At 36.6% G+C, this 24,429-nt stretch overlaps 1 protein-coding gene across 9 annotated transcripts in view; it reads right to left on the reverse strand.

Moving 5' to 3' along the window:
- The window catches only part of LOC106069198 (cephalotocin receptor 1-like), a 97,876-nt gene that overhangs the window by 48,082 nt on the left and 25,365 nt on the right, over positions 1-24,429 (reverse strand). For 5 of the 9 annotated variants that reach the window (XM_056014058.1, XM_056014057.1, XM_056014056.1 and 2 more), the window contains one exon: positions 1,800-1,866. The gene's annotated coding sequence lies outside the window, so the exon portion shown is untranslated. Of the gene's footprint in view, positions 1-1,788; positions 1,867-21,089; positions 21,173-24,429 lie in introns of all 9 variants that reach the window. The other 4 variants (XM_056014059.1, XM_056014053.1, XM_056014062.1 and 1 more) reach the window with 3 other exon arrangements.

Here is a 24,429-nt window from a genome sequence, read left to right on the forward strand (position 1 = left end):
GCGCTATATTAAAGCTATAATAATAAAAAGCTGAGTCGAGGAATCATTTAGTAGTATTGAATTATCATGTATGTACTATTCCGTATGGTAGAATAAAAAATATTAAACTTAATCTCTTAACAAATAATCTCTCGAACTATTTCTGGTATGAAGAAGGATAATATAATTAAATGAAATAAATTTATATAGATAGTTTTGAGATACGAAACAATTAAAAGCTTGATCAGAATTTTCTCTATTACATTTTTGTATACTTCTTGATATAAGAATAATTCTAAAATAATATCTTGAATCTGGTTATTGTAAAGCGATACTCTATTTTTGGGTCATGTCGGGTTATAGAAGCTATTTTTAGTTCTGCTACAAGAGTGGGCCGTTAAGCGAATGAATGCGTAGGTATCTTGTCATTGGCGAGCATTGACATGTTTTATCACGTGACTGCGAGTATAAACGTTTAATCAAAACAGCACATTGGAGAATCAAACTCTGTTCCTAGTGTCTAAAGAGTTTTTCTTTTTCTTACCAACGTAAACTAAATAGGGGCGCGGTGGCTGAATGGTTAAGCGCTTGGTTTCCGAAGCTGGGGTCATGGGTTCGATTCTCAATGAAGACTGTGATTTTGAATTTCGGGATTCTAAGGCAGCGCTTGAGTCCAACCAACTCTAATGGGTTCCTGACATACTGGGGAAAGTAAAGGCGGTATGTCGTTGTGCTGGGCTTATAACACCCTTGTTAACCATTGGCCAAAGAAACAGAGAGCCTTAATATCCTCTTCCCAGTAGATCGCAAAAAGTCAAAAGGGGGGAACCTTATTTCTTTTGTTGTTTCTACGTCACTAAATTTCTGGGGAATTTCTCAGACGTGTCATGTCATGTTAACTACAAATGCCATATGACATATCTTTCTAAAGCTATCAATGCAATCAAATCTAACGCTTACAGGTGTAAAGGATGGAGTAAAGAGTGAGACTGTAAGTACTTCTTCTTCTTCTTCTAGCCAGCTTTATTTCTGCTGAGCTGTGAGCTCTTGTGCAGACAGACTGTAAGTACCAGCTGAAATGATCATTTTTACTGGGACTTAAGCTCAAGACTATTGTTTGGGCAGAAAATACCTGTTACCATGTTCCTCCCCTAGAAAAGTTTTTGGAAAGAAGTGGAAATTCTAAAATTGATCCTTAAACAAAAATAAATAAATACAATTCTTCATTCACAAAAAAAAAATTTCGGATTAAAAAAATGTTCAGAAATAAGACTTCAAAGTATCTTATATGATACAGACGTTACTTCAAAAAAAAAAAGAAGATGATTACGTCCTACGCGACACGCGTTCAGTCATGCATAAAAGTCAAAGAACTGCAGCAATTATACTGCTCGGTTCATCGCAGATCTCGGATTGCTGGTCTGATCCTCCGACATGTCAAATGAGAACAAAGAAAAAGAAGAAGAAAGAAGAAGCTCTGTGCAACTACGAGAATTAGTTGTGAGACAAAGTTTGAGTAACATTTCAAACTGGAGTATCATGACCCAGGTGTGTCCGAGCTTACTCTAGAAGCAGACACCGAGAAACTATCGAGAACACTTCTAGGTCTGACACATAGAACTAGTAGAAGTGTCAATCAGTCTACCAAGCCTTCTGTTAGCAAGCTGGGCCCGCAAATGTCTTGAGGGCCAAGAATGTTGGCATGAAAGCAGAAGACATCACACGTGACTAATGGCAACAGAACACAATAGACGGCACAGGATAAAATAAAGTTGTAAATATTGTTAGAGTAACAGTGACATGTCTTACCAATAAATTACCTGGAATTAGAACAGCTATTGAATATTGATATCAATCAATTCTCTGGGCTGTTAGATAACTATACTCCTGTGGAAGAGAAAACAAAATTCGTCAAGTACCACAGAATCTTTTTTTCTTTCGCAAATACACAACTTCTATCCTTTCTATCTCTTTGTCTTTCTCACTCTCTCTCTCTCTTTTTCTCTCTCTCTCTCATTTATTCTCTTACTCTCTCTTTCTCTCTCTTTCTCATTAAGACTATTTATCTTCTTATCAATTGACTTAGAACATTTCTCCTTTCTTTCAAGTTCATTCTAATCATTTAATTAATCTAAAGTAATTAATGAATCGTATTTAAAAATAAACAAAAAACTTTCAAACAATTTAATGAATTCAAGATAAAAAAAAACTATATCAACCAATCAGATCAAACTGTGTCTTTTGTGAAATAAAAAAAAGAACAATTATTCACTTAATATCATAATGAAATCTTAGCTTTCTAATACATTTCCATTGGTCGTCATCGGTTGTTACAAGACTATCGCTATTCTTTGTTGAAGCTAGGGGAGTCTTGAGGTTTTTCGGTTTAAAGACATTAAGTTTAAGAGTATAGAAGAAACATTTTTTTTTTATATTTTTTTACTATTATTGTTAAACTTCTTCCGAAAACAAATTGATTTAATCCATTAATTAATTCATAACAAACACTGACCATTGAAACAAAAAACAAGAAAAGCATAAAAAATAGGGTTTTTTTAAAAAGACATTACGCTATATATGTTACTTATTGAGCAAATGTTTTTTAATGAATGTTAGATTTTTAAAAAATTTTCTTTACCCAAAAAAGAATCTTGGTTAAGCGAATGTATAGATGTTGTACACCTTTAAATATTCCAATGATAAGCATTTAGATCTAGACTTAGATCTAGATGTTCCTTAACATTAATTTACTAAACTTTTGAAACAATGATACCTTGCATTTTTCATTCTCGAACGCGATAGTTTTCTCAGAACCGATGTAGGATCGGGACCTAGATTTAGTCTCTAGCCAAATTTACATTTATTTATTTTTATTTTGAAAATTTATAACGGTCAAAGTAAAAAAAAAATTCTCAGTATTTATACATCAACTATTAAATTTCTAGGAAAATCGTTAGAGCCATTTTTGAGATCAGATTTCGTCCACCCTCAATGAAGGAGTGACTTGAATAGAGGAATTGTAAAAATGGATAGTATTTATGCTGGCCTAATAATACAGAACAGAGTTAGAAAATAAGAAAACTTGATTAAACTTTCGAATCGACCAAGATATTCACTTAATAGTTTAAGGCACACTATGAGAAAGGCTCGAGCTGATATCGTCGTAATGACATCCATCCATCCCAGTGGCGCTACGGCCCAAGGTGGTCCCTGGCCTTCGAATCGACCAAAATATTCACTTAATAGTTTAAGGCACTCTATGGGAAAGGCTCGAAATGACATCGTCATAATGACATCCATCCATCCCAGTGGCGCTACAGCCCAAGGTGGGCCCTGGCCTGCTGTACAACATTTTTCCATTCTGAACTATCCTGGCCTTTACGTCTCCATGCCCGGGCTCTAAGCTGTTGTAGATCTGCCTCTAGGTCATCAAGTCACCGTACTCGTGGTCTGCCTTTGAGGCGCCTGCCTTTTGGTTTTTGTTGGTGAAAACCATCTTGACATTCCGAGCAGTGGTGATTAGTACTGAGATTTTGAGTTCCTACTTGTGTTTCTAATAAACTTATTTCTGGATTTTAGAAATCAATAAGAAACAGGCCCATCTTACATCAGTTCTTTATACATCCTCTTTCTCTCATCAAGGAGGGCCTTAGATCACAGGAGGCGCTTGACGAAGTCAATTTGGTGTCCCAAAAATTTGTGGCCCCCGAATGAAATAGAACAGACCACACAAAACTAATAGCATCTATTCCTCTTTCGGGGGCCGCTAAAGTGTGGGAAAAAATAAACAGCGAAAAAATAAAATAACACAATTTATTTGAAACCCAGTGTTAGTTGTGATTTTTTTTTCAGACCATGCGGTCTATAGGGCAGATGATGTTAGGGTCATCTGTTATTATTATTTTTTTTTTTGCCAACAGTTAACGAGCAGGTTGTCGTGTAGCCAGCACAACGACCAACCGCATTTACTTTCCCCAACTAGAGTCAGGTACCCATTAGAGTGGACTCAGATCGCCCTAAAAATCTTGAAATAAAATAATCTTAGTCTTCACCGAGATTCGAAGCCCGGACCCCAGGTTCGGAAGCCGAGCGCCTAACCCCTCAACCTCCACGCCCCTCTTACCAAGTGTACTCCAACAATAACATATTGCACAAGGTTCGAGATTTCTTCACTAAATTAGTCCTGTGTGATGCCCACACCTATTGGAGACCCTAGGCAGCTGCCTAGTTTGCCTATGCCTAAGGCCGGTCCTGTTCACGTGAATTGTGATTTTAACATATCTGAGAAATAGATAGCCATAAATATTTTATCCGAGGGTATGCGATACATCCTTCGATGTTAAGATAAACACTGCTGGCAGAACTTGTCTCCCTTGCTAATGATCTCCAAGCTCGGGACGGGTAGAGGATCTAGTAGGCCAGTGATCGGAGCTCTCCTGCCACGGAGATTGGCGCAGTCAATATTATCCCATTAGGAAAGTCAATATTCTGAAACAAAATGGTAAGTGGGGGGTGGAGGGGGCATGGATGTGGCTACCTACTGGCGTCGAGCGTGCAGGTCATAGCGTGATGACATCGCGATGTCCAAGAGGCTAATTTGGAGTGACAGAAAATGAAATGTAATAGATCTATAAATCTGCAGATTAATTAAAGCCGAAATATACTTTTTACATGCCTATGACTTTGCAGAATTTATATAGAAGATGAACTAGAATGATAGAGGAAAAAATATCTGCACAGCATCATAGTGTGGCATTTTCTAACTGAATTTTTAATCTCCTAATTGATTAGCTTTTTTTTTATTTGTAAGATCCAGTTTACATTCTTGAAGCAATAAGATACAGTAACATAGGCAAAAAAGAGAAATGGATATAAAGAAATGTAGAGGGAATATAACGAAACCGAAGGAAAAGACTAACAAAATATAAAGAAAAGATTTAGAGAAAATATATATATACTCGATATTGAAAGAACAAGGTAGCCAATAAAATAAAAAAAAAGAGTTTAAAATACTTTTAATAAAAACAATGGTTATGGAATAAAAGGAACCGCACAATTTTTTCAATGTCTCTCAATGCTACAAGATGTATCTTCTTTTTCTATATAGAACAAAGTTTTAAATTAACACTAATTAATTCACTAATTGGGTTTTTCTTTATTGACATACGTTGTCATCAACAATAATAATAATAATAATAATAATAATTATTATTTATAAAGCGCTGTTAACAAACAAAATGTAGGCTCAAGGCGCAGTAATTCCATTACAAAGACAAACACGACAATATAAATCAAAAACTAATCTAAAAAAGTTTTAAACAAGTAGGTCTAAATGTTCTTCTTAAAAGTGGTATAGCATGTTGTCTGTCTGAGATCAATGGGGAGTGAGTTCCAAACCTTTGGTCCGTACATTGAAAAAGCCCGCAGACCGTAGCTTTTGAGGGAGAAACGTTGCACCACTAAAGCGTTGAGTCCATTGGGCGCAGTGCTCTCTGGGGGACATATGGAGTAATCAGTTCTCTAAGGTACAGGGGCATCTCATTGTTATATATACACTGATAACAAAGTGTGGCGACCTTGTAATCGATTCTCGCTTTCACGGGAAGCCAATGGAGCATGCGCAAGAGCGTAGTAGCAGAATCTTGTCTTGTTTTTCTAAGTACTATTCGTGCGGCGTTGTTCTGTATACGTTGCAGTTTGGCTATTTTGTCATCAGGTATACCTGCTAGCACGGCGTTACAGTAGTCAAGGCGGGAGAGTATGAATGCCACAGCTAGCGTTTTTGTTGACTCCGTTGTTAAATATGGTCGGATCTGGCCTAATCTACGCAGCTGCATCTGCTGCAGATAAAGACCCTTGCAGAGCTGACTTATGTGTGGGTCGAAAGATAGTGTTGAGTCGAAGAAAACTCCAAGATTCCGCACTACATGGACATAAGGAAGCTGGCAGTACGTAATAAAAAGAGAATCTGTGCTTTCAACTTTCGAGACGTTGTTCCGAGTGCCAATCTTAATTATTTCTGTCTTATCTTCGTTCATCTTGAGCTTATTTTCAACCATCCAATTGCTCATCCTTGCAACGGTACTACTGATTTTCTCTGCCAGATGCGACACCTCTGATGGTACAATGAATAAGATTGATACATGTGTAGTCATCGACAATGAATAATTGTGCAAAGTTTCAGATTGATCCGAAAATTGGAAGTGTGGGAAATTAGGTGTTCAAGATTACCCCCAGACAGACAGACAAACAAACAGACAAACAGAGTGAGTTAATATACACTTTGCATAAATACGATTCAACTACAAGTGAAAGCGTGTGAGTGTGATTTTACGGTGGAGACGTAAAAGAAAAAAAAAATAATGTGCATCTTTTAAAATACAATGTACATAGATTTGCAACAATTCCTATAGGGCAGGGGTTCTCAACCTATGGGTCGCGACCCCTTTGGGGGTCGATTGACGATTTGCCAGGGGTCGCCTAAGAACATCGAAAAAATGGATTTTTTTTTTGGTCTATTCTTCTATTGCTTTGGGGGGGGGGGGGGGGGTCGCGGCAGAGTGGGGGATTGTAAAAAGCCTAAAAGGTTGAGAACCGCTGCCTTAGGGCCTATTCGGTACATCGGAAACGCCAAAAAGCTAGCTATGTATCGTTGTCTTTCAAAGATGAAAATATCTAGTAGTAAAAAAAAAAAAAGTTATATTTTAATTAATTTAAAAAAAGGTTTGCTTTCTGATTGCCAAGCACCTGTTTATGGCAGCCCACGAACTATGTTGTGATCGGATTTTAATTAGCGTTAATTAGCGCTTTTAAAATTTGAACCTGACTGTCAGACAGACAGATTACACATTTAGGGGGGGGGGAAGAGTTTAAGGGTTGGGCTGCAACACATACTGCTTTCGTTTTATTAATTTTTTTTTAATTTCATATACTGAATAGTAAGTACATTTTCATAACATGGATCTTGGCAATGAAATTGAGATACTACAGAACAATACTAGGTATCAGTTACAAAGACTGAATCATAAATGAAGAGATTGACAGCATTAGTAATACAAAGTAGACATATCTACAATGACCTTTTAACAACTGTCCAACAAAAAAACGCAAACTTAATCTCTATGGCTTATCACACGGTCCTCAGGGCTCCCAAGGACCTTCCTTAAGGGAACAGTTCCAGGAAAAAGAAGAATAGGCAGACAGAGAAAGTGATAGGAAGATGATATAAAAGAATGGACGGGCGTGTAAATCAAATGAATTCCATCCAAGATATAGAAGAAGGGAGAAAGACGGTCAACAGATCCTGTGTGGTGCCCCAATGGTCCAACAGACTAAGGGATCTGTGAGTTGTAGTTGATTTATTACTACTTCAAGGAGAACATTCCAAACAGAGCTAAAGTCAAAATGTAATAAACAGATTAGCGTTCGGCCTCAAATGTATATGTCTGGTCCATCTTAGGGCTCAAGCTAGATTTCAACATGTACAGATCTCAATGGAAGATAGTAAGCTGCAGTTCGTTCTAGCATACATTCATTAAATGTAACACCGTTTTAAATCATTTATCCTGTACATATATTAATTATAAACAAAAATTAACAAAAGTAGTGAAGGGAAGAAAACATTAGAAACATGGTCTACAAACATAAGCATACTTCGGAACAAGCAAAGAAAAAAAAGTTAGAAAAAAAGTTTATCTAAGGGAAAGAACTCCTCCTGTAAAACTATATCTATCGATAATGTAGAAGTTGTTTCCCTTATTCGATATTAAGCTAAATAATTAACTACCAATAAGTAATTAAATCATTGGTTAATTTTTTTTTTAATTCATGTATTGTTAGACGGTCGACAAATCTTGCATGGTGCCCCAAAGGTCCAACAGACTAAGGGATAGGTAAAGGTAAATGTAAAAGGTACTGATAGTTACAATAAATAATTTTTTTTAAGTATCCAATGGATCGGAGAACGCGTGTGGATGGAATACAGTTAACAGCGATATAAGTTCCCCTTTCAGACCTTGTGATCTTTAGGGTTGATGATGTTAAGGTCATCTGTTTCTGTGGATAACTAGGGTGTCATGTGGCCAGCACAACGATCAACCGCCTTTACCAATCCCCATTAGAGAGGTATCCAAACATCCCGAAATAAAAAATCCCAATCTTCACCAGGATTCGAACCCGAGACCCCGGTTCGGAAGCCAAGCTCTCTATCGCTCGACCACCTCTCTTTCTAAACAAAGATATGTACTAAACCTTTGACAGATGGAAAACTAAACAAAGATCTGTACTTAACCTTTGACATATGGAAAACTAAACAAAGATATGTACTAAACCTTTGACAGATGGAAAACTAAACAAAGATATGTACTAAACCTTTGACAGATGGAAAACTAAACAAAGATATGTACTAAACCTTTGACAGATTGGAAACTAAACAAGGATCTGTACCAAACGTGTGACATATTGGGAACTATACGATGCTAATAAAAGCTGTTAATGAACCTTTTATCCAATTAAGCCGAACGCAAAAATTAATGAACCATAGAGGAAGAATTTTATAAATTCAATCACACATTTGTAGCTCTTACAGACAACGGTCATCAAGACATATGATTGTTTTTCAAGTGCTAGAGGTTGCGACCTTTCTTTTTCCCTGAAATCTTTTCTGAAAGTTCATCTGTTTTGTTACATTTCTTATATTCGTATTCTGCTTCCCAAATTAAATTTGTGTTTTTTTTTTGTTTTCTCTCGGTAGTTATACTCGCTTCTATGATGTTTCAGTCATTAGATTATTTTTTTTTTCGAATGATCGCCATACTGGAAGATTAAAGGAAATTAAAAATACATTAGCTTACAATGTCATTGACGTATTCGAGTGAGATAGTGTCTAAGAGTTGTTTGCTCTTAAGCACTACAGTGACAGTGTCTGGACATTAACCCCTGACCTTTGCATAAATGATGTTGCTTTGTAACTCAGAGACTATAAATTGCATTAGAACAAAAAAAAAGTTTCATTTTTTCTAGGCATGTACAGTCTCAAAGGTTCAATAAAATATAATGCGCAGTATCATGTGCAAAGTGAAGACAGACCTCAGTCTTAAGTACAGAGGCACAATAATCCGCAATATCAGGTGCAAAGTGAAGACAGACCTTAGTCTTAAGTACAGAGGCACAATAATCGCCAATACAGATTGACAGACCTCAATCTCAAGTACAGAGACGCAGTAATCTCTAATACAAAGTGAAGACAGACCACAATCTCAAGTACAGAGACACAGTAGTCTTCAATACAGAGTGAACTCAGATCACAATCTTTTCGACCCAATAAGCCAGTTTTTTTTGGAACCTAGATATTAACACTAGAGCAAAGACTTTGTCTAAAATACATTAGGGGGAAATTCCCTAGTAGTTATTACAATCTCTTCAGTCACCTTTATCCTAATAAAGAGGAACAATCCTCGCGTCCCTTATACGGAAGGGTTTGATTTGATTTTGATTTTAGGCACATCGGCACAATTTAGGCCATGTCGTGCCTGTCTACGGAAGGGAAGCTGTAACCTATATATAATATTAGCTTGTCGTTTCTCCCACCATTGCAGTCACGCAGACACAGACACAGAATATTATAAAATAGAGAAACCGAAACAATTTATTAAAATAAAGTTTGACGTCACATGAGGCTAGGCAGTGACGTCACGTGACTGATGCTAAACAATGACAAGACACCACGTGGAGGAAACTCTTCCCCCTCCCTCTTCCCCTCATAAACCGAAAACTGTTTGTTTTGATCCCAAATTTAGAGCCATCTGTTACGATAGATCTGATATGATCCTGATATCATGCCCCTTCTTTTTGTATTTCCTTTCCAGTGGTTCCCAAACTTTTTTCTTAAAGGAACATTTCGCGCATCCTGAGTATTTAGCGTAACACTTTGCTTATTTTTTAAGAGAGGTTAATTCACGGGTAGCTTACTGGTTAATTATTTTAGCAGTTTGTGGAACGCCTCTTCAGGCCTCGCTAAACACCAGAGTTCCACTGAACACAGTTTGGGAAACACCGCGTTAGTCAATGATTTCCCGAGATAGCCCTACATTCATTTACGTGTTTAAGAGCAGGTGAAACAAATCCCCAACTATTAGATCTTGTTGTATCTGTGGCAATGGGGGTGTTTCTGTACCTGTGACCAAATCTATGCTAAACCACGTGATGGCGGGTACACAAAGGCTGGAGAAGGGATTTTATCTAATCTAGCATCATATAGAAAAGGAAAAATGTTACCATCGGTAATTAAGATGTTCCTTACAATAGTTTCTCTACATTAAAAAAAAGTAATATATTGTAGAAAAAAAAAAAATTCCTCTTTTATGAAGCTGATGAATTTTTATAAGATCAATTTCTTTGCTATCCATAAGTCATGAATGATTTAAAAAAAGAACAGTTTTTAACCAACTTTTATCTCCCCTACCCTCACACCAAAAAAAAAATCATGGTAACGCCCTTGTACAAATCTACTCAGAGTATATAAAATTATAGTTTGGTGAAAAATAAAAAAGACAGTAGTCTAGACTGAATTCTACAAAGGACGATGCGCTAAATAGTCCTGTACGTCTGTTTGTTTAGTTAACTCTTTACTGAACATAAGCGAGACTTTCCACTGATTTGTTTAATATATAGATCTCCAAACCAATTAAATTTTAAGAACATATTATTTTGAACAAATCAAAACTGTTTATTGAAAGTTTTTATCGTGGCCAATGAGCAAGAAAGTTTTTTCCAAACTGTCAAATTTTGAGATGCGTGACCAGGTTCCAGATTTTTGCCTATGCGAAATTTGCAAGCTGATAATTTTGATAAGAGGAATTGTAAAAAAAAGGTTGGTTCTAAACAACTCCCAATTCCTTCTGCCCCCTCCCGTCATCACATGGCTTTGCCCAAGTTTTTCCGTTAATTAGTTAATTAAAACTATCAAATGTTGACCAAGAATGTTTCCCGATTCTCACTATCAACATAAACGAACAGAAATTAAGTAGACACCACCATCATGTGACACAGAAGCCCTACATCAAAACCACAACGGACCTCATTCACCAATCGTAAATAAACAACATTTAGCCACGTGATTCTCCATCTCTTCTGTACAAATTAAGTAATCCATAAAGGCTGTCACGTAATACGTTTTTTTTTCAGTGTTTTATCAATATTATTACATGGCTAAATGTTGTTTTTTTACGATTGGTGAATGAAGTCCATTATTTCAGTCTCTTGTATTGTATTAGCAATTAAATCAGACGGTTACAATTAACTGAATTGTGATTTATTTTTATAGACTTTTTAAAAAAAAATACTGCTGTTCCTTGTGGAAAATGACTCCATTCTAATTTTGCTAAGAGGACCCCTTTCAAATATGCTACCGCTGACCTTGCAGAGCTACCGCTATTGTCGAATGTACACCATCTTCATTGCTTATCTTATCTACCTATAACTGTTTCTTCACTGAGGTGTCGAAAGCACTTTGACACCTGTGTGTTGAGAATGCTTATCATGCTCAGGTAACTGGTGTCAAGGATCAAAGCTTTTACTTCCCTTACAAATTCGTACAAGTGCTCCTTCTTCCCTTGTGCCATTAGAGAGTGGAATGCGTAGCCTGAATCAGCCAGGAAAACCAATGTCTTAGCAGAGTTGAAGTCATTGATTAACACGCACGACTAGATTGACACATGAAATGCGTAGGACGTAATTATCTTCTTTTTTTTTAAGTAACAAATGTCATATATAAGATAAGATAATTTCAATAAATAAACATGATATGCACCATATATTAAATGAACTGAAATAAAATATCGTTGAAACATAGACGAACTCTGTTGAAGACTTGAACCACGGACGTTTGCAACATTGCATAAGCAGCGACACGGGTAACAAGCAACTAAAATTGTTTGGATAAATCAGGAATGTTTCTCAAATATCAATAAATAAAACAATCCTAGTATTTGAACTAGAGACCTTCAACTCATAATTTAACCTTTCGGCTTAATCGCACCGAAGATGAAGTTAGACTGGTAACTTTTCTCCGTAAATAAAGGAAATAAATATTCAACGCTGACCTAATTAAATTCCCGCCAATCAATCATGCACAACACCTTAAGCCGTCAATCTATATTTATTAGTGTTTCTGCTCCAAATGGATTACATAAGGGTTAATTAAATTCTTTTTCCTTGGCGTAGACAATTAACAATCAAACATCATTACCGTTTTAACGAGTGGATAGATTATTGAGGGAATTATTCACAAAACAACAACATATTTCAGTTGGAAGTTTGTCTTTCAAAAGTTAAAGAAGTAAATATGTTTGTTATAAATAAAATAAAAAAGTTTGTCTTTGAGTCTAAGAAGGTTCAATGATTCACAGGGCTACGAACACCATCATATCTGTTTGTTACGTAAAATTCTCAAGGCTTTCGGTGATAATTTGAATATCAAAACACCAGCACTCTATATACGAAATGTTGTCCACTACGACATAAATACTTTTATTAACATCCCAGTATTAAATAAAGGATCTGACTTACACATCTAGACCTATACGAACGCACAACATTAAGGATGGTTGCTTAGTCTTGTATACGCTATTAGTTGTCACATTAAAAGGAAACTCCGATGGTTTTGACAATTTTTGATATAATGTGTTTTGATTTACAGATATGAATATATTATTCTTTTTTTGCAATAATAACTTAGTTATTGATATTTTTCTGACGTAATTTTCCTGCGCATCCAAAACGGTCAGACTTTCACCAGGTTTCTATGTGACGTCACACATGCCTATTAGTTTAGTCTATTGACTTACTGTATAACGGAAAACCATACAGTAACGATTACATTCTCGTAACAGAAATATATCTTGGACTATGCAGTTAGATCTAGATCTTATCTTATCTTATATAATACAGACGTTACTTCAAAAAAAGAAGATGATTACGTCCTACACATCATGCATTTAGTCATGCATATTAACCAATGACTTAAATTCTGCCAATTCACTGGTTTTCCTGGCTAGCTCATGCAACCCATTCCATGCTCTAATAGCACTAGGGAAGACGTAGTATTTGTACCAATTTGTCCTAGCATATGGGATGAGGAATCGCAAAACACCAGCACTCTATGTACGAAATGTTGTCCACTACGACATTAATACTTTTATTAACATCACAGTATTAAATAAACTTATAAAGGATCTGACTTACACATCTAGACCTACGCGGATGCACAATATTAAAGGGAAACTCTGATGGTTTTGACAATTTTTGATATAACATGTGTTTTGATTTACAGATAATGAATATATTATTCTTTTTTTTTAATTGCTATAATTACTTAATAATTGATATTTTGCTGACGTAATTTTTCCTGCGCATCCAAAACGGTCAGACTTTCACCAGGTTTCTATGTGACGTCACACGTGCCTATTAATTTAATCTATTGACTTAGTGTATAACGGAAAACCATACAGTATCGTTTACATTCTCGTAAAAGAAATAAATCTTCGTCTATTCAGTTAGATCTAGGATCTTGTAAGCAAAGAAAAAAATGCCTGTTAAAGGAGATTTACATGCTTGACTAACCACGGCAGTGTGTATCTTCTCGCCTGACCACTCAACACACAACAAACACTATCGCTTGGTTGTCTTGTCTTGACTGACTGTAGTGTACATAGTCTCGACTAGCCTTACACTGACCAGTTTGTTCAAATCAGTCAGACCTGCGATATATTTACTTCTTGGGACAGGGAGGGGCTTAGATGAAAATGTTACTTTTTTTCTCGAGTTGGTTATCCTAATGCTTTTAAATCTTTCTATCCATATATAACTGTAACATAGATCTGGACTAGGCCGTCACTAAGCCTGACAGCTACTGTAAGAATGAAGCAATACGATTGGTCAAATCTGGTTTCCCTTTCAGTATTGTTGAGGGAAGTGACTTATGCCTAACCTAAAAACAAAATCTGTTAAGAACCCCGTTTTTTTTTTCTTAGATGTCAAGAATTTGCTGACTAATTTATTAAATATAAATGTTTCTAAGCATTTAAATAAAAAATGGTACAATGAGGTACTATTACAACTTTTTACGCAGAATTTAAATACGTCAATAACTCAAAGTTGATAAACCATCGGAGTTTCCCTTTAAGGATGGATGCCTAGTCTTGTATGCCCTAATCGTTGTCACTTTCTTCTTCTCCTTCTAGCCAGCTTTTTGCTGCTGAGCTGTCAGATCTTTTGCAGACTGTGCCAAGGAAAAATTGTGTGCTGTTTTTTTTTCAGTTGTTCAGCACTGCCTTACAGAGCGCTGGTTATGTTAGGCTGGAGTGGTAGTAGGGTCTGCCTAATTTGTTGTCACATTAGTGCAGGGTTTAAACCCTGCCCATTGCCTCTCCACTGTCCTTGTTTTGACTACCACGAAATGATCTTCATTTCTGAAGGAGCACTTAAAACATGTCAGTTTTTATGAAATACTATATACAATAGGCTACTTTTTAGACTCAGTTATTCATATCTACATGAATAGAGATCTCTGTTTAGCAGCTCTAATGGACGCCTCTCTTGTCTTCATAACCTCTTGCCCGTTCTCTTTATGAATATAGGCCTGCTGAATATTCGACTACAGTACTTTAATATGAATATAGACCTACAGAATATTCGGCCAGAGTACTTTAATATGAATATAAACCTACTAAATATTCGACACGAGTACATTAGTATGAATATAGATCTACTTAATATTTGACTACAGTACATTAATATGAATATAGAGTTATTCAATATTCGACTACAGTACATTAAAGCGGAGGCGCGGTAGCTGAGCGGTAAAGCGCCTGGCTACCGAACCGGGGTCCGGGGCTCGAATCCTGGTGATTTTTAACTTCAGGATCTTCGGGCGCCTCTGAGTCCACCCAGCTCTAATGGGTACCTAACGTTAGTTGGGGAAAAGTAATGGCGGTTGGTCGTTGTGCAGGCCACATGACACCCTCGTTAACCGTAGGCCACAAGGTCTGAAAGGGGAACTTTACTAATAACATTAAACCATAAAAGGTTATTTCGTAACACATTCTGTTAAAAGCTTTAACCAATGCATTAGACCACAATACAATAAACTTCAGTGTGGGGAGGTACGGATTGTTGTTCTTCATTATTGGTAGACTATAAACATACATTGAAAACAATATACTCAACCGTTGATCTATGAATAAGACGCAAACATTAAGTGTACTAAAACCGCACATAATAAGACCTGTCTTCGAGTCCGACGATTAGTGAGGAATGCAGTATTTCCCGTGGCTGCGCAGTTCAAGCTGTGACCTACATATTTAGCCACATCCAGGGCAAGCATAACCATTGTCCGCAGGTGGTCGATTTCGATTTTCTTTTCGCCGTTACGCGTTTGTCCTCGGCAGCAGATTTTCTTTGGGTCTCAAATGTGTATCCCGCGGCCTTCGTGAGTGACCTCCAGCTGTCTCGTTCTGAGGCCGCATGCAACCAGGTTTCACTTCTATGTCAGCCAAGGAAAGTTGACGCCTAAGCTGGTCTTTGAAGCGTTTCCGTGGGGCGCCTCTTTGTTACGTCGACCACCTTTTAGCTCACCAAAAAAAGACTGCCTTTGGCATACGTTCGTCTCCCATACGGGATACGTGCACTACCCGTTTGCAAGGACATCGCTGTTTGTAGTGCGGTCTTGCCACCATATGTCCATGATACCGCACATAATGTATTAAGATATACAGAAACATAAAATATTGTTATTAGCAAGAAAAACAGATTTAATTATACAGGATGTTAAAAAACTAGACCAATCAATTTGTATAGAACAACAACTTATAAATAAAAAGAAATCAGTAAACAATTTATCCAGGGAATAGATGCTAAAGTGATTAATTTCCCGCGGGGCATGGTTTATTTCGGGAGTGCGCATGCGTGAGAAAAGCTTGAGAAGATATACAAGGAACGGAGATGAAAGGAACAAACTGATTAAAATTTGTTCAAATGAACATTATAGAGCAAAGCATTTAAAATTATCATGTTGAAAAACGTTCAAAGTTTATGTTTTTATGGGTTTTTTCTCTTTCAAATTCTCGATTAAATGCTGTCCACTTAGTTTGCTCATGTAGCTAATTCAGTCAGACAACAAGATGGCGCTCTTTAATGTCCGTCTGCTGTTTGTTATGGGGGTATGCCTCTCTAACGTGATCCTTCAATTAATGTCCGTCTGTCTTTACGACTTTCTGAGTCGTAGAAACTGGTTAAGGTTAGATAGTCATCCCGTTAATGGAAGGCCTTTGATCCGAGACTACTTGCGTTTTTTTAGATTTAATTATACGTAGTTATTTAAACACTAAGAACTCGGTGAATTGGTTAAAGAAGCGAGGTGGCCTATCAAGTCACGGCGCAAGGAGACGAAATTCAACGAGAGGCAACGAGGCCGTATTGGCCTATTCGCAGTCGGAGGCAAAACTGAGATCTAGTTCGGAATTGAGATAATCAAGGAAAGATAAGAACTGTTTCATTACTATAGAAACAAACTTTTGAAGAGACTTTCTAGAGTCTAGACCTAGTTATTTTTAAACATACTGTCCTGGACTGAGGCTTTTTTTTTTTGGGGGGGGGGGAGGGTACGTTACATTTTGTTGCAGTGGTTTGTGGGCGAAAGGTTTTTAGAGATAATTTATTAAAAAAAATTTTTTTTTCATAATAAACATTTGTTGTTGTTGTTTTAATATACTATCCTATAGTATATATAGTACTAATTCCCACCACCCACTCCTCGCGATAGAAGAAAATTTTTATAATTTGGACTATTTCATGAACGCATATTGCAAACTAAGAATGACTGCCTGGTCGTATGGTATGAACTCGGGACATGTTGGCTTGAAGGTCTGGGTTTGAACCCTGTGTGTTGAAATCTTCCCCACACGCAAATTATAATGTTAGTGATATGAAGATAGCTTCATAACTTAAATCTCAAATCTAATGAACATCAATAACAATTGCTCTTTACATTTAAAAGATATATTTCATTAACATACAAAACATCTAAATGTATAATTCGTTTTAAAGACATAATAAAATGAACATATACAAATGTGACCAAAACAAGGCCCGCTAAAACAGTTGCGCCAAAAGGCTGCGCTATAACGTATGGCTTAGTGCTTTTTTTGTTACCTAAGCCATTTGACATGTAAATAGTTTGTGGCTTCTGTTACGAAAAGGGAGATAAATGCTGACATATTTTTCAGCAACTTTGAAATTTAACATGCTGAAGTGTAGATATCAATGACGGGGTGTACTTTGATATTACGTTGTTTTTTTTAATTAAAAAAATATTCTAAATGGATGAAGGATTCTTGTCTATTGTAATCAACCGGTCGAGATATCGTACTGATACATAGAGATTTGCAGATCTTTTTACAAGACCTGACAGCGTTGTATACAGACTGTACGGGCTGGTACGAACTTTGCCGAGAGCAAAAGAAACGAAGCTGCATCAGTCAAGAGAAAGAAAAAGAAAGCTGCCTTGTCAGCCTGTCCTAGGACAGATGCATATACATGCACGAACTGTGGCAAACTCTGCCGCTCCAGAATTGGCTTGATCAGTCACTCCAGATTCTGCCCCATCTCAAGACGAAACCAAAGCCAGTGACTCATCTGGGCGCACCCATTGCTATATACACAAGAAATTAGGAGTTTTTGATGCCTGGGTTGTTCTTTTTCTTTCATCTTGTTTGATTATGTGAAGCATATTATTATTATAGCTTTTATATAGCGCTACTTTCATACTTAGAGCATGCTCAGAGCGCTTTGGTCCAATTTCATTTGTGGACCGGTTGGGGGGGGGGGGTGTAATCTAGGAGTTGGTTTTCCGTGCTGCCTTTAGGCGCTCAGTAAACACAACTCTACCCGAGTCGGGTGTCGAGCCTCGAGCCCCCTTCTAGGTAGCCAAGACAAGCCAAGTTCAAGCGCACTTGGCCTCTCGACCACGCTTCCCACCATATTACTGTGTTGTCTTCTATTTTATATTTGCTTCATATGTTTATTTTTTTTAAAGATAATCTCGAAATTAAATTTAACAAAAATAATTGCCGAGATTTTTTTGACCAATAAAACTATTAGTTTGTTTTAATCAAGCACACAAAAAAAAATAGAGGTTTTCTATAAGTCCATTGAAGGTTCTCGAAACTTCAAGCCCTATTTTTTTCTCTTAAAAAAATAAAAATTTAGGTAATATCACTAGCTGTCCAGACTTATACAAAAATATTTTGAAGATATATAGCCGGCACGTGTCATCAGGACAACTTCTAGAATTTTAATTTATTTTTTTTAAGACACGCGACAAAAAAAAATCCTTAGATTAAATTCTATTCCTTAAGTTTTTTTTTTTTTTTGTTTTTTTTTTTTATCACACAAGCGTCACGAAAATTTTTTTTTTTTTACAAGGGCGTCGTGACTCAGTACTTGTTCTCAGTGGCGTCTCGGTCTCACGAATTTTTCTTTTATTTCTTTTATTATTACAAAGCTTATATCAAGTTATCAACTCACTCTGTCTGTCTGTCTGTCTGGTAAAAAGTTTCTATTTGTATTTCTCCCACACCCAATCTCGGATCAAGTTGAAATTTCGTACAATAATTTCTTGTATCTGACACCAACAGAATGAATTAAACCAAATTAAACCATTAGTTAATTAACAACAGGTTATTAATTACTTCGTTAGGTACTGAACAAGGAAAAGAAATTGTACTTGACATATGTGGTGGTATAAGTTGAATTAGTTCCATTGTGGAGCCTTGAGCACTCGAGCTCTAATTCTAATCGTACAATTTTTTTTAATGCATTGTTATGACATGATTAGGAATTAGTTATTTGTTTCGGGAATAAGGGGAAAGTTTTAATTAGCGACAAGTGACGTGACAGATCTTTAAAAAAGAAGAAAGCTCTAAGCGACGCTAAAAAGGAAGACGCTTCTTGTAGAGTAGTAGACTTGAGTAGGCCTACAATAGAATAGATACAGATTTACGGACATAGCTGACAGCAGACGATTCCCTTCTTGATTATTAAATATCGTTATAGAACAACATCAGCGTCGAATACATATTTGATTGTTTCGGCCTTTCGCCGGTGTTACTGAATTAGTTGAGTTCAGCGTTACTTCCAGTCAGATCTACACTAGACATATTGTCAAGAATCAACACCGCGCGGAGGCCTTTAACAGCATTTAACAAGCGATCACGGCAACATTGAACCAGATGCCTCATTCCCTCCTCCCCCCTCTTTTTCTCGACTGGTCCAGACAAGTGATAGGATCATAGCGCATTGACACAGAGCTAAAATTGCGTTAAATAAAAGCAATTGGTAAAAATATTTCTAATTTTCAATCACATGAATGATCCAAACTAAGAAATACAATTCACTTCATGTAAGCTTTGTTTTTTTTACAACTCACTCTGTCTGTCTGTTTGTATATCTGTCAGTCTGTCAGGTAAAACGTTTGTGCATGTTATTTAGCCCACATCCATTCTCGGATCAAGCTGAAACTTTGCACAATTATTCATTGGCATAGACAAAACATGAATCAATTTAAAAAAAAAATCAATTAGTCGAGTAATTATTGGTAATTAATTATTTTGTTTGATAAAAACAAGGGAAATTAATCCTTCAGTAATCTCAGATACGCTAAATAAGTAGGGTTTCATTCCCTGAGATAGTTGATGACGTTATTTCTCCCACACCCACTCTCGGATCAAGTTAAAACATTAGAAACATTAATTGTACCTAACAAAACATGAATCGTTTTTTTAAATTACCAATTAGTCAATTAATTATTGGTAATTTATTATATTGGTTGTAAGGGAAATCCCTTCTTCATTATTGCGATATATAGTTGTTAGTGCGGAGTTCTTTCCCATAGATAAGCTGAGTGTTTTTTAAGGATTTTTAAAACATTTTTCTTGTTCGACACTGTAGTCTTATATGAATCTGTCGCACATTGCGAACACCACGGTGTGATAGTCTCATTTCAAAACTAATTAGTATCTCCAAATATCTTATTAAAATATACACAGCAGAAATATCTTGGAGACTCAATAATTAATGTCTGTTCTTGTTGAGGACTATATTTTTTCCTGTGAATCAGTTGTTTTTTTGTACAACAGATGAATGTCTTAAATTTCAACTGTTATTTCACACAAAGAAAAAGATGAAACAAGATTGACTGATTAGGTTTCAGGTTCGCCTTACCAAGCAGACGATACGTTAGTTTGAAAATGGCCGATCACGTGACTAAAGTAGCCAATAGGAAATGAAATCATGTGGAGCGTTTGGGGCTGCCTAGCACGTATTGGATTGGGAGCTATGGAGTCGCATTGCGAATGAGATGAATAGGGGGAAGGATGGTATGGGCTTTTTAATAAGTGACTAAAAGCTGTGTTCTATAATGAATGACTGGCATTGACTGACGAACTGACGAATTTTGTAATGAATCATTGCTGTTACCGGTCGTTGACTTGTAGCACACATTGCTGGTAGACAACTAATCTTAACTAATAAAACTTCCTTTTGTGAACAAACTAAATATAGCTTTATTTATATAATAGACTAAATCAACTAGTGATAGAATGAAATAAATGTAGCAGACTTTAGTAATAATATTTCTTAATAAAATCTAACTCACTACAATAACACAACCTTCCAGTGTCACGATCTGGAGTCGTCTCTCCCCAAATATAAGCTAATGACGACAAAGCCACCTATGTTGCATCATCCACAACCAATCACTAGCCTCATTCCCACCGTCACCACAAACACACACATACACATGCACTCCATAACAATCACCATAATATATGACTACAGATTTATCATCAATGGATGACATACATCCGTGTCCTGTTGTCAATGACTGACAGCTGTATTCAGTAATAAACGACTAACAGATGGCTTGGTAATGAGTGACAGTGATCTTCGGTCAATCAGAAACTATGAACTACAAAAGAGCAATTACCTGCTTTATCCAAAATGGGCATTCAGTATGCTGGTGATCCCATTCAATACAGAACCCATTCAAATAATACCTCAAGTCCTGAATCCTAGACAAGATCTTGCTTGTTGTCTTCTTAACTACGCCTGGTCTAAAGGGTGTACAATTTTGTCACACCTGGACAGACAGAGGGACTAACTGATTCTCAGAAGACAATAAGTAACTGTTTAACTTGTCATTATATACTTATATAACATCATTTCTTTTTGCTTTATTTTGACAATACAATAACTTTATATATAGGGTGATGTATACTCTGCTTTGTATTTATTATAACCTTTATAAGACTTTATAATCCTGTTTTATAACAGGTGTCTCTAAGAAAATAGAATCTGCATATTAGTTCAAATAACCGATTCAACTTTATTAAGCATGCTACTATCGAGTTGAAATTAGATTTTAAATTTTTTTTACAGCTTTTAGAATTCAAACGTAACAGACTTACAGACAGATTGAAAACACCAAACCAATGTAAGCTTTGAAAAAAATAGAGAATCAATGACTTTTTAAAGAAAAATGGTCATTTTTTTGTTATCTAAAACTTAAAAAAAAATGTTTTTCTTTAGAAAATCTCCCCCCCCCCCCATTTTTCGTAATCTCTGAAATTTAAAAAAAAAATGGACTGCCTTGTTTTGAGCGGCCTGTCTACCGAAAAGATTTAATGAAGCAGACGTACATTTGGTCGTCTGCTGTGCTACACGAACTTTCCACGAGTCGGTCTCACCGAATTGAAAGAGTAACCCTCGCTTAGGTGACCGCCATTCTAACGACCATAGAACAGAGAGTGCCCTGGTGGCAAAGACTCCAAAGAGGCTTACTTCCCCCTTGCTGAATCTAAACACTAAACTTATAGCGTCGCTATAAAGCACTGCTCTAATAGACAATAAATCTCACTGAATTCACGGGTGACGGGTAATACCATATAGCCGATGTCCATAGCACTGGCCTTTATAAACAGGAAATTATGTTAGATCTTGGTAAGCATGCTATTTCAAAACTACCCTCTTTTAGGACATTACTTGGTCGAATTGCAGAAAGATAATGTAAGAAAAACAAATGAACCTTAGGTAAAAAAAAATGAAAAGTTGCATTTTTGTACGGACACTGCTCTGTACATAGATTACGTTGACTGTAAAAACACAACGCTATAAGGCAGGGAGGGTTGATGGGAAGACGACGTCATCGACTTGAAGAAAAGGAAGCGGAAGTGTTTAGGGGGTTGTGGGAAGCGCGAAGGTTATGAGATGGCCACCAAGTGTTGCCATAAGATACCGATATCACTGACCGACATTGATCGAAGCGCTGAGACTGCAAGAGGCAGATGTATAATGATCCTGATATTAAGTCTCAGCTACTCTAAGGATTTTTTTTTTTCTTATTTATTTTAAAATGTATTTCTCGGTGTTTTTAAACGGTTTAGTAATCCCATTTCTTAGATTTTGTTTTTATTTAGTGTTACTGTTTTTTTCTTCTTTTTTGTTCTTCATCATAAACAGCAATACGCAGATTTTATTTCAATAATAATAATAATAATAATGATAATCGTTATTATCCGTAAGGAAATTTGTTTTACAATTGTGCGTTACAAAAAAACAACACATTATTAAAGGAAACAATTTGTACGATAGCACACAACCAGTTACTACCTTACCATTAACTTTGAACAGCTAAGCTGGGATTTTTAATTTCGGGATCTTTGGGCGCCTCTGAGTCTACCCAGCTCTAATGGGTACCTGACATAATTTGGTGAAAAGTAAAGGCACTTGGTCGTTGTGCCTGTCACATGACACCCTCGTTAATCATGGGACTGAGAATCAGATTACCTTTACATCATCTGCCCTATAGATCACAAGGTCTTAAAGGGGACTTTACTTTTACATAAGCTATAGCTACACTAAGTCGTCATAGGTCGACCGGAAACTGGTGTGCTATATTCATCCTTGTGCGATATCAAAAGTTGACCTTGATTTATCAAGGCCAAGCATACCCCTACCAACAAGTGTTCAGAATGCAAAGAACATATCACTGATTCAAAAACTAAGTAGATCACTGCCAACTACTTCACAGCACTGTGTGCAATTTAAAAACACGGATCAAAACTTAACGAGACGATTTTCTCTTTAGCATTGCATTGTTTGCACTGAACTCGACACAGAAACATTCAGTTTAAGGAGCTTGAATAAAAAAAAATGATTTGCCGGGGAAAATTTGAAAGGGTTGTCTCTTGTTATAGATTAGCTTGTCTCTTTGTTTAGTAGTTTTTTGGAGTCGTGGTTGGGGGTGATGGAGTAAAATATACTCTGTTTTTGCTCCTAAAAATCTATAATCTCTCTCTCTCACTCTCTCTCTATATATATATCATCTATCTATCTATCTATCTATCTATCTATCTATCTAACTATCTATCTATCTATCTATCTATCTATCTATCTATCTATCTATCTATCTATCTATCTATCTATCTATCTATCTGTCTATCTATCTATCTATCTATCTATCTTGTGTCTCTGTCTCTCTCTCCCCACCCAATCTATATATACATTTCTTAAACCAAAGAGCTATTTCCCTCTCTGACACTAATCACTAACTCTACCAATAGGAACAGGAAAAGTTATTACTTACCATGTACTTCGAACTTTTCAAGTTAAAAATAACAAGCGGTACATTTTCCCAAAGCAATGTGAAACATTTATTTCTATAAAATATTGAAGTGGTATATATTGACACTTGACCTCTTTTTTAAATCATCATAGACAAGACTTTAGGGTAGATGATGTAAAGGTCATCTTTTTTTTCTGTGGTTAACGAGAGTGTCATGTGGCCAGCACAACGACCAACCGTCTTTATTTTTCTCCAACAAATGTCAGGTACCAATCAGAGCTGGGTGGACTCAGAGGTGCCCTAAAGATCCTGTCGTAGTCTTCATCAGGATTCGAATTTGGGACCCCTGGTTCGGAAGGCAAGCGTTGACGCTGAGCCACTGCTCCTCCAAAAATAGTTGTATGCAAATTATGTTTTACATGTTTTGAATGTTCCCTTCCGCAAGAACGGTGGGGGCAGTGTTCGAACCCCGAATCCTCGAAACCATTGAACGACACTCAAGACTAGCTACTTACACACACACACACATAAACACACACATATAGAACGTCGTTGTTGTTTTTTAATACGAGCCAACTCCAGAGAGAACGATCTAGATCTACTGCTCCCGCTACAAACAGATAGCCCGAGATGAGATATAGCTACTAAGTAATGATTGACCAATGGATCTGATCAAACTATCGTCTAGAAGACAAATGTTCTGATGTCTAGAGTGAAATGACCATCGAGTCGGCGACATGGGACTAGCACTAGAGATCAATGGAGACTGATGT

The sequence above is a fragment of the Biomphalaria glabrata genome, chromosome 16 (genome assembly GCF_947242115.1).
Source record: "Biomphalaria glabrata chromosome 16, xgBioGlab47.1, whole genome shotgun sequence".
Lineage (NCBI taxonomy): Eukaryota > Metazoa > Mollusca > Gastropoda > Planorbidae > Biomphalaria > Biomphalaria glabrata.